Consider the following 9,087-nt stretch of genomic DNA (forward strand, 5'->3'; position numbering starts at 1 on the left):
ATGACCCAATAACACATGGTAAAAGCTTCAACAAGTACATGTTGGCCTGACCTGGAAAAGGCAAATTTCCAGCCACCCCTACCCCCGACCCCCAATGTTGAGGGGCACAGAGCAGCGAAGAGGGTGAAGGAACGAGAGGGAAAAACAGATCAGGCTTGAGGAGTGAGCACGAAACCGACAGGAAAGCAGAGAAGAAACGACAGAGAAATCAAAGAGACAGAAAGCCAGATAGAGACGCAGAGACAGAGACAAAGCTTCGAAAAGAGACTAAGTGACAGGCCCAAAGCGGGTGAGGGAGAGACAGAGACAGAGAGAGAGAGAGAGACAAGAGCGGAGACAGGTTGACAGATTGAGAGAGAAATGTAAATGGCGCGCTGCAGAGAGACACCCAGGTCCGTGTTCGGACTCCAATGTGACATATCAACTGTGGGGAAGATGCGGGGGCGGGGCGGTTCTTCCAACAGAGTGGTAGGCGCCGGGTCTGTGCGATGTGACAGTGTGCTGGCAAGTGTGGACCAGGCCATGGTACCCTGGCCTTGTGTGTTTCTGGGTGAATGGGATTGTGAATTTTGTGTTGTCTTTGTGTGTGTGTGGCCGGGGGGTGGGGCACACACTGTTTGAAGGGAGGTTTTTTTACTTGGTTTCCTCTTAGCCCCTAAATGTGGGGCCCCATGAATGCCATGTCTCCTATCTTAGGACTGAAGAGTAGAGAATCTACTGGGGAGAAGGAGTCATAAAGCAGCTCTAGTCTCTCACTGGCCCTCCCCTGCCCAGCTCCGCACCATCCCTGCCCCCAGTCTCAGATCTTGTCCAGCTGCAGCATCTCAGCCTCCTTCCCCTTCCCAAAAATCTGTGGTTAGATGAAACCCAAAGAAGTTGGATCCCACATAGTAAATGTTGGAGGGAGGGATTTGAAGTTGGTTATGCAAATTAACACAACTAAAATGCAGATTAAATGCTGGGCACCCTCCTGTGAGAGGTGACTGTTTCTGTCATTCCGAGCGACCAAGAGGGAACACAAGCTTTGATAGATCCCTCTCTGTGTGGGGTCAGGGTCCAGGAAAAAAGCTTGTGGCTCCATCTTTCCTTAGGGTCTGGCACCTCCGGAGGAAATTTCTTGCCTACAAGGGACCCCAGGGCCAGAGGTTTGGAAAAGGAGCTCCGGGACCGGCAAAAGTGGCGATGTTTGGAGACCGTGGAGGTGGACAGCTGCAAAGGACGTCTTATTGACTAGGATAAGCCAGAGCTGTAATACACAGGAATAAGTTGTGCAAAATGGAGGGCACAGGGCATACCAAGGCACGGTTATTGGGTGGAAAGTGATTCACCTCATCTTGTTTTCTGTACTCCTTTCCTGAACCTCCCAGCCCATAGCAGTGCAGGAAGAAAGAGGTTGCTGAGGCTCCGGCCAGTGTGGAGGGAGGCCCCTCATGCTTGAAAGGGTTGGGAGAGAAAGGATTGGCAGTCAGTGGGGGAGGGGCCTCCTCCTCCAACCATAAATACAAATTTTATTCAAGGTCTTTGTCGCCATTTGTCTTCCTCGGGGGGCTGAGGGCCATGTCGGCCCCGTGCATGTCTAATTCCGGAACTGCTCCCCCAGGCTGGATGATGGATGGATCAGAGAAGAGAGAGCAGGCCGGTGCTCACGCTAGCCTACCCTGCCCCGTCCTCAAGCCCCATGGTCTCAGGTCCTGCCACCCTTCTCCTTCCTCCACACCCCTCCCCTGCCCTCCCTCCGCTGACCAGAGGCCTTCACTGCTCAGCCCCATTCCCCACCCCACTCTCCTACTCACCGAGGCCCTCTTTTTGAGCCCCTCACCTCAGCCCCTTTCAGGTCCCAGCCCTCTTTTCTCTGGAGCGTCCCTTCTCCCGTCCCCAGCCCAGGCTGTGAGCTGCGGTGACCAGCAGGGCTGCAGGCGGCAGCAGGTCTGTGTGGTGGGGGGAGCAGGCTTGGCTCACAGGGAGCTGAGGGGCCAGCTCCATGAATTTATTCATGTTCTGTTGCTCTTTCCCCACGCTCTGGAATGAAGCTGCCAGCTCACCAGGTCCTTATTGCTTCCCCTGCAGCTGTCACATTCGGCCGATGAGGGACCTGGGTAGGGTCAAGGCCAGCCAGTGCTCGTGGGGCCAGAAGCCAAGTGTCTGGGCTCAAGAGGAAATGCTGAGGCCCAGGCTGGGGTCTGGGACGATTTATCCAGAGCTCCCCAGGCAGCCAAACTGGGAGGCCCCAGGGAGGTGGGTGTGGATGGGAATAGGAAGTAGGCAGAGAAGGGTGTGGTACAGAATGTGGCCAAGAGCGGTAGAGGTGGGGACGAGTCTGATGGGGGAAATGAAAGGGAAAGGAGGCCTTTATTTTTTTTTAAAGATTTTATTTATTTATTTGACAGAGAGAGACCACAAGTAGGCAGAGAGGCAGGCAGAGAGAGAGAGAGAGGAGGAAGCAGGCTCCCTGCCAAGCAGAGAGCCCGATGCGGGACTCGATCCCAGGACCCTGAGATCATGACCCGAGCCAAAGGCAGCGGCCTAACCCACTGAGCCACCCAGGAGCCCCGAAAGGAGGCCTTTAAAGAGTTCCCTGTTCTCCCCTCTTTACAAGCACAGCCCAGGGGTGCCCTGCTGGCTCTGTTGGAGGAGCATGTGACTTTTGATCTTGGGGTTGTGAGTTCAAGCTCCCGCCCACTTTGGGCATGGAGCTTACTTAAAAATAAATAAGTAAAATAAAAGCCGAGCCCAAGCTGAATCCTACCTTAACCTCCACCCTTGACTCGGCACTAACCCTGACCCTAATCCCAAATTATGCGCTTGACTCCTCTCCAATCCTGAAACGAATCCTGACTCCATAACCTGAGCCTAAATGGAGCACATCTCTCGTCTGTCTTGTCCTGGAACCCAGGGGTCTCCCAAGAATTTCCCCCAGAGCTTACAGCCAGGTGTGCATCAGAGTTCTGAGGACCAGACTTTGGATTAGCATGTGATTAGCATATGATTTGCATGGAATATAGGCTTTCTACTCTGAGGAAGTTTTTGTGTTAAAATTTTATGAAGTCTAGTGGAAAGGTCCTGGCTCCTTGAAGGTTCTCTCTTTTTGTTCCTTCTCCCACACTCCTTGTTACTGACCCAGACCCCCTCAAGGGAAGAAGAGAAGTGAGGAGATGAACAATAGAGGGCTGATGGGAGGAAACATGCTAGCACTATGGCCTGTCCCTGTCACTAGCTGGGGAACCTCCACAAGCCTCAGTTTCCTCATTTGTAAGAGGAGAGAAACCAGTGGACTGGTGTCACATTAAGATCTAAGAAAGCACTTTTGTTTGCTTGCACTCTCTCTTTTCCTCACTTTTTGGGGTAATTCATAGTGTGGTCCCCAACCCCTCACACACATGCTGGCTTCCAGCTCCCACATGTAAGAGGACACAGAACTGGAAACAGTCTGGGTTGCCTCGTACCAAGCCCCTGGTATGACGAGGAAGGAACTTTGCCTGCCTGAGAGGACAGGGGATAACATGGAAATGGAAACCATATAACTGAGTATTTGCTGTATTTGAGGGCTTTTATATACAAGTTCTTACTGCATCCTCACAGCACCCCATAAGAGGTGGATATATTATCTCCGTTTTTACAGAAGAGGGAATGGCCCAGAAAGTAGAAATGGCTTGTTCTGTATCCCCCTGTAAGTAGCAGACCTGGAACTAGAGTTCTGATCTCAGTGCCCCAGGGAAGAGACGTGGAGACGGAGACAGTGCGAGGGGGAGAGAGGAACGAGACCTGAACAGGTCTCAGAGGAGATCTATGTGTGTGAGGCCAAGAGGGCAGGGCCTAGGCTCAGTGTCCTTCAACATCCACTCCTGCCCTGGGGGACCTGACACCCAACAGATGCCCCATTTTTGGCTAACGGTGGGTCGAGGAAGTTAGCTACGGAGAGCAGCTGTTCAAAATAAGAGGAGTGGGCAGAGAATAGGGTTGGAGAAGGAAACAAAACGAATCTGAGGAAAAATTGTTTTCAAGAGGCTAAAGGGAGGAAAACTGGCCCAGGCAGGGGAGTAGCGCTGAGGGCCGCTCTCCTTCTCCCACCATAGGTAGGAAAACAGTCTCACACTTTGCGCCATTGCGCGGAGGGTCGGCAGACCTTCACCGCAGAGGGACAGGGCCAATATGCCACTGCGCCTAGGGCTGCCACTCCTCCCGGCACTGCTGCTCGGGGCAGCCTCGGGTTCAAAGGGCCGCGCTAGCGCCCACTGGACTGAGGGTAGGCTCCTGGTTCCCGCGTGGACGGGGCAGAGCCTGTTTCCAAGGTGTTTGTCGGGCAAGATCGCGCTGCTGACTTACTTCCGCAGCCCTTGACCCCTGGCCAGGGGCGTCTCCTCGTCCTGGCCTCCCTCTCCGCCTCCTTTTGCTCCCCCCCGCCCCCACCATCCGCCCGCTCCAGCCTCCAGTTAATGAAATGTGGCGAGCGGCCGCACAGACAGCTGTCAGACCCCTCATTTCTCCGCGGGGATATTGGATCCGCGCTGGGAGACCGACAGGTGAGCAAAGGAGGGGGTGTGCGGGGGGCCGAGGGAGGGGCGCCAGCTGGCGAGAGCCCAGAGCCCAGGAGGCAGCGCCTGAGCTCCAAGCCTCGAGGGCAAGGCTAAGCGGGGTCGGCCCTGGGATGTTCTGTCTGCTCACGGCTCTTTCCTCTTCTCCAAGCAGGAGATTTAACAAGCCCCATATCCACCGCGTCAGGACCCGGGTCCACCCGGGACTCCTAGTCCTGTACCCTAGGCAGGCCTGGCTACAGCGTGCGCCGCGCGCAGTGGCTCTGAGTCGGCGGCCGCGGCCCGGTGCTTCCTCCCACCTCCTTCCATCCCTTCCTTCTTGCTCCCCCTCCTTTCCGCGCTCCCTCCCCGGCGGCCGCGGCCTTTATTAGGGATTCCGCGGCTGTCGGTCCCGCCATCCATCCTGTCCGCCGGCAATTAGGCGGCCAGACAAAGAGCAGCTTCGGATGGATGAGGGTCCCGGCGGATCGGAAATGTGAAGGGTCAGCGCTGCCGCCCGCGGCGCACCCCGCTCCCCCCTCCGCATAATCACCGGCCGCCCGTCACTCAGCCGGCCGCCCGGGGAGCTCTGGGGCCCGGGCTGGGGAGAGGGCGGGGGTAGGACTACAGCCTAGGCGCCTAGGGCAAGGCTAGGACGGACCTGCAACAGGGGCACCTCCTGGGGGAGAACGGAGGGCTGCGGGAGGCGGGAGGCACCTGCAGGAGAGAGAGGGCAGGATATGGCCCCGGGCGTGACCTGAAGGCGGACTGTGGGACAGCTGCCTTGGGGGCTTCCAGTGCGGAAGCAGGGATCTAGCTGCATAAGGGAAGAGGGTGGTGGGCCAGGCGCCCCCTACTGGGAGACTGAGGGATGAAGCCCTAAGGGCGTCGGGTCGGTACAGGTGGAACGCGCCCAAGACGAGCTTTCCTAGGGAAGCTGAAGGTCTGTAGTCTGGTGCGCCTCCTATCGGAATAGAGTGATACTGCGTTCCTACTCCCCCGTCTCTTAAGTGAGATCCAACCCATCCACGTCAAATCCAGAAAAGCTCCAAGGCTGGGCGAACCCGCACGCCGCCGAAAGGAAGTTCAAGGAGTCCGGGTTTTACTGCGGATTCTTTGGCGCTAGCTCCCAGCTGACAAATCAACATCTCAATCTGACAATTAGTGGTCGAGGTGGGGGGAGAGGGGCTCTCGCCGCCTGGGCCGCTTAGCCCTCCCAGGCGGCAGAGAGGTGGGCGGTGGCTGGCAGTGATGAACGACTCCGGGGGGGCCCGGGGCCCGGAGCGCGCATTCATTACTCGACTGACAGGCGGACGGCGGCCGGGCGAGCAGCGAGTGGACGTGCCGGGAAAGAGGCCAGTGGCAGGAGGGAGAGTCAGGGAGGCGTTTTAATAGCCCCACCGACAGGTCAGCTCCCAATTCCTCGCCTCGACCCCGGTACTTGACTTCCTTGAGCTGGCTCTGTTTGTAGAATTTGGGAAGCGAGGGCGGGAACCTAAGCCCTCTCCTTGGGTTAGGCGATTTAAGGTCTAACCTCAAGAAAGTGTACGGACGTTTAGGACTGGGCGCTTCAGCCTGGCCTGGGAGGAATTGTGCGTGTCCGTGCACACAGAGGTGGCGTGGGTGACAGGGACTGATGAGTGTGAATCACACGTGGAAATAGTGACGGTGTGGGTCAGTTTTTTTTAGGAATGTGTTGACCTGATTTTGCCAGTGGTGGTGTGTGTTGTGTGTGTCTGAGGATCAGCTGCAGCCTCTTCTTTCGTGTCTGTGCTGCCCCTAGCCCACACACACACTACTTGCTGTCAGCTCTCTCTCCAGTTCTGTAGGAAATGGCAGTGTGCACAGTGACAGCTGAGGTATGCTGGTGGGGGTGGGGGGATAGATGTTAACTGTGAGGATGCTGGTCTGGACAAGTGCTCCTTTCCATCATCTCCACCCCAAATATCACCCTTTCCCTATGCTTCCTGAAAGTAATGGATGCTTTTTCCAAAGCCTGGAGACCCAGCTGCTGAGTCCTGGGTAAGGAAGTGGCCACTAGCATTTTCCATAGTCCACACCCCTACATATACAGTCTTCATCACATACAGGATGTAATCTCCAAAACGTCTTAGTTTCCCAGTCTGGTGATGGTCAGAGAGGAGGAGGTGGGTCTCAGGCAGCAGTCAGACCATCAACTCCCAAGAGAACCCACCTATTTGGGGCCTGGTCTAGAGGCCCCTCAGACCCTTATCTTTTGCTCCTCAGGTCCAGTTACTAGTTGCCACCTTGGGAGATTAATGTTAATTCTAGTCTGATTCCTCTCTCTAATAACTCTCTTTCTTCACCTGGCTTTGTCCTCCCCCACTCTCAAACACACCAAAAGGTTAAGCCTGACTTCTTTTCCAGTCTGTAATCTCCTGGGTCTACAGGGCAGAGTAGGGGATGATTCTGGATCTCTGATCTCCTGTTTTGTTCGATGTGTCTTTCAGCCACCTTCCCTTTGCCTTGCTCTTCCTCATAGCTAGGGTATCTCTTTGAGCCTCTATATCTTTGTTTCTGCACTTCTTCTTGTGTCCATGTTTAGGGATCGCCTCCAAATTTGTCTCCCTACATTTTGGGGTATGTCTTTGTTCCTCTGTGGCTTCTCCGTTTCTCCAATGCAACGGTGAGGTCCATGGAAATGGGAAAGGGATCAGAGCTTCCTTCCTGCCCCCTTCTAGAGGCAACTGCAACCCTAGGATGGCCAAGACCGGGTCGCTTCTCATTCTGGGCACAAGCACCTGGTCGATGCCCCGCTGTCCACCCCCACCCCCGCAGCCGCCCTCCTCCAGCACCCCCCCAGCCCCTCCGCCCGCCTGGAAAAGGCAAATTTGACATTTTTAAATCCGGAGCCTTAGAGGGATCGATGCGGACCGGGGGCCCCGCCCGGGGTCGATATTCCTGATTGGGAAGCGGCCGCTGCGCGGAGCCCGCGTGTAAATCACCCGGACTGGGGGAGGGGGCATCGGAGCCAACGCGTCCCAGGCGCGCGGAGCCAGGCGGTCTCCTGTCCAGTGCCGACCCCAGGGCAATGGAATGAGGAGACCGACAGGCCTCAGAGACGGGGAGACAAGACCGCCCAGGGGTTCTCCCCCCTCCTCGGCCCAGCTCTGCCAAGTCTGCGGGCCGGCTCCGGTCTCGCTTCAGCAGCCGCCACCCTCCGTTGCCCCTGGAGCCGCCGGGGAGGCCGGTGTCGGAGCCAGCCATGCGGCGGCTCCTCTCAGGCCGCTCCCGCGGGGCCTGGGCTTCGGCTGCGGCTGTCACGAAGCCGACAGGCCAGGCGGGCCGGCAGGGGAGAGCGGGCGGGGGAGAGGTGCGGGGGGAGGAAGGCTGGCGCGGCTCCGGCTCACAGTGGGCGCGCAACAGATGTTTGCGCAGTTGAGGGACAAGGTGGCGTGGGGGTACCGAGCGGCTGGAGGGCGCGGGCGGGGCAAAGGGTGGCCTAACCCCGTGGCGGGTAGGAGTCCGGTCATCCAGCGGGACTGAGCAGACACCCGAGGGGCGCTCTGGGGACTGCCGAGCTGGGATAGACCCCCTTCCGCTGTGACCCGGGTATCGAGAACAAAAGAGAATGGGAGAGCGGGGAAGTTTGGGCCCCACCTACAACCGCCTCGGCAGCCCCTGCCCTCCAGTCCTCCCAGTTCTCTGTTGGGGGGACCGAGGCAGCCAAGGCTGGGAAGGTCCAGGAAGGTTAAAAGTGGGATGGACAGCGAGGTTGAGGCACCGACCAGAGTTCCCGCGTGGGTCTCTGGATTCACCTGCCCGCCCCGGTCCGCTTGTGGGTTGATACTCCGCGGCGTCCCCCACCGCCGTTCAGGCCCTCCCCTCCCGCTTCAGCTTGTCAGATCCCCCCACTCCCCACCTCTCGCCAGTTTATAGAACAACAATTTGGGGAAAACAATCCGGGCCGAGTGACGGCCCCGTAATTGTGACAAAGTGAGTGCGGGCGGCTGGAGAGAGCGCTAGGGCGGGAGAGCGGCGGGGCGAGGCGGCGGCAGGGGCGCCTCCTGCCCGCCCCGCCGCCCTCTCGTTCTCATTCCGGTCACCTCCCATCCCTCTCCTTGACTCTTCTCCAATTCTTCTTCTCCTGGCCCCTCGCGCCTCCCTTCGCTTGCTCCTCCATCGCTCTTCCCTTTCCTCTCGGTAACGGCTCTTCTCCCGTCCCTACCCCGTCCGCCCCTCCCCGGTGCGCTTTTTCTTCCCTCACTTCTCCCTCTCTCCTCCGCCCTGCATTCGTTTCTCCATCTTTTCCGCGCAGTCCTGTAGCCCTTGGGCCCCTGGCTCCCACCGCACAATGCACTTTTCTCTCCCCACCCAGCCCTCGCTGCCTAAAATCGAACCCTGAGCCCGGTCCCCGACCACCACTCTCTGGAAGGCCAGCGCCGCCCAGCAGTCTTGGATTCCTCCCGCCTCAGAGCTGGCGGCGCGCTGCGGCCCAGGGGCCAGCGGGCCTACCCCTTCCCTCCCCGTTCCGCCGCTGTCTCCCCCACCCCGCTTCCAGCGCCGGGAGCGAGTTTGTTTGTCCAGCGGCGGCCGCCGCCGCCCGAGCTGTTTG

The sequence above is a fragment of the Neovison vison genome, chromosome 12, assembly GCF_020171115.1.
Source record: "Neovison vison isolate M4711 chromosome 12, ASM_NN_V1, whole genome shotgun sequence".
Taxonomy (NCBI): Eukaryota; Metazoa; Chordata; class Mammalia; order Carnivora; family Mustelidae; genus Neogale; species Neogale vison.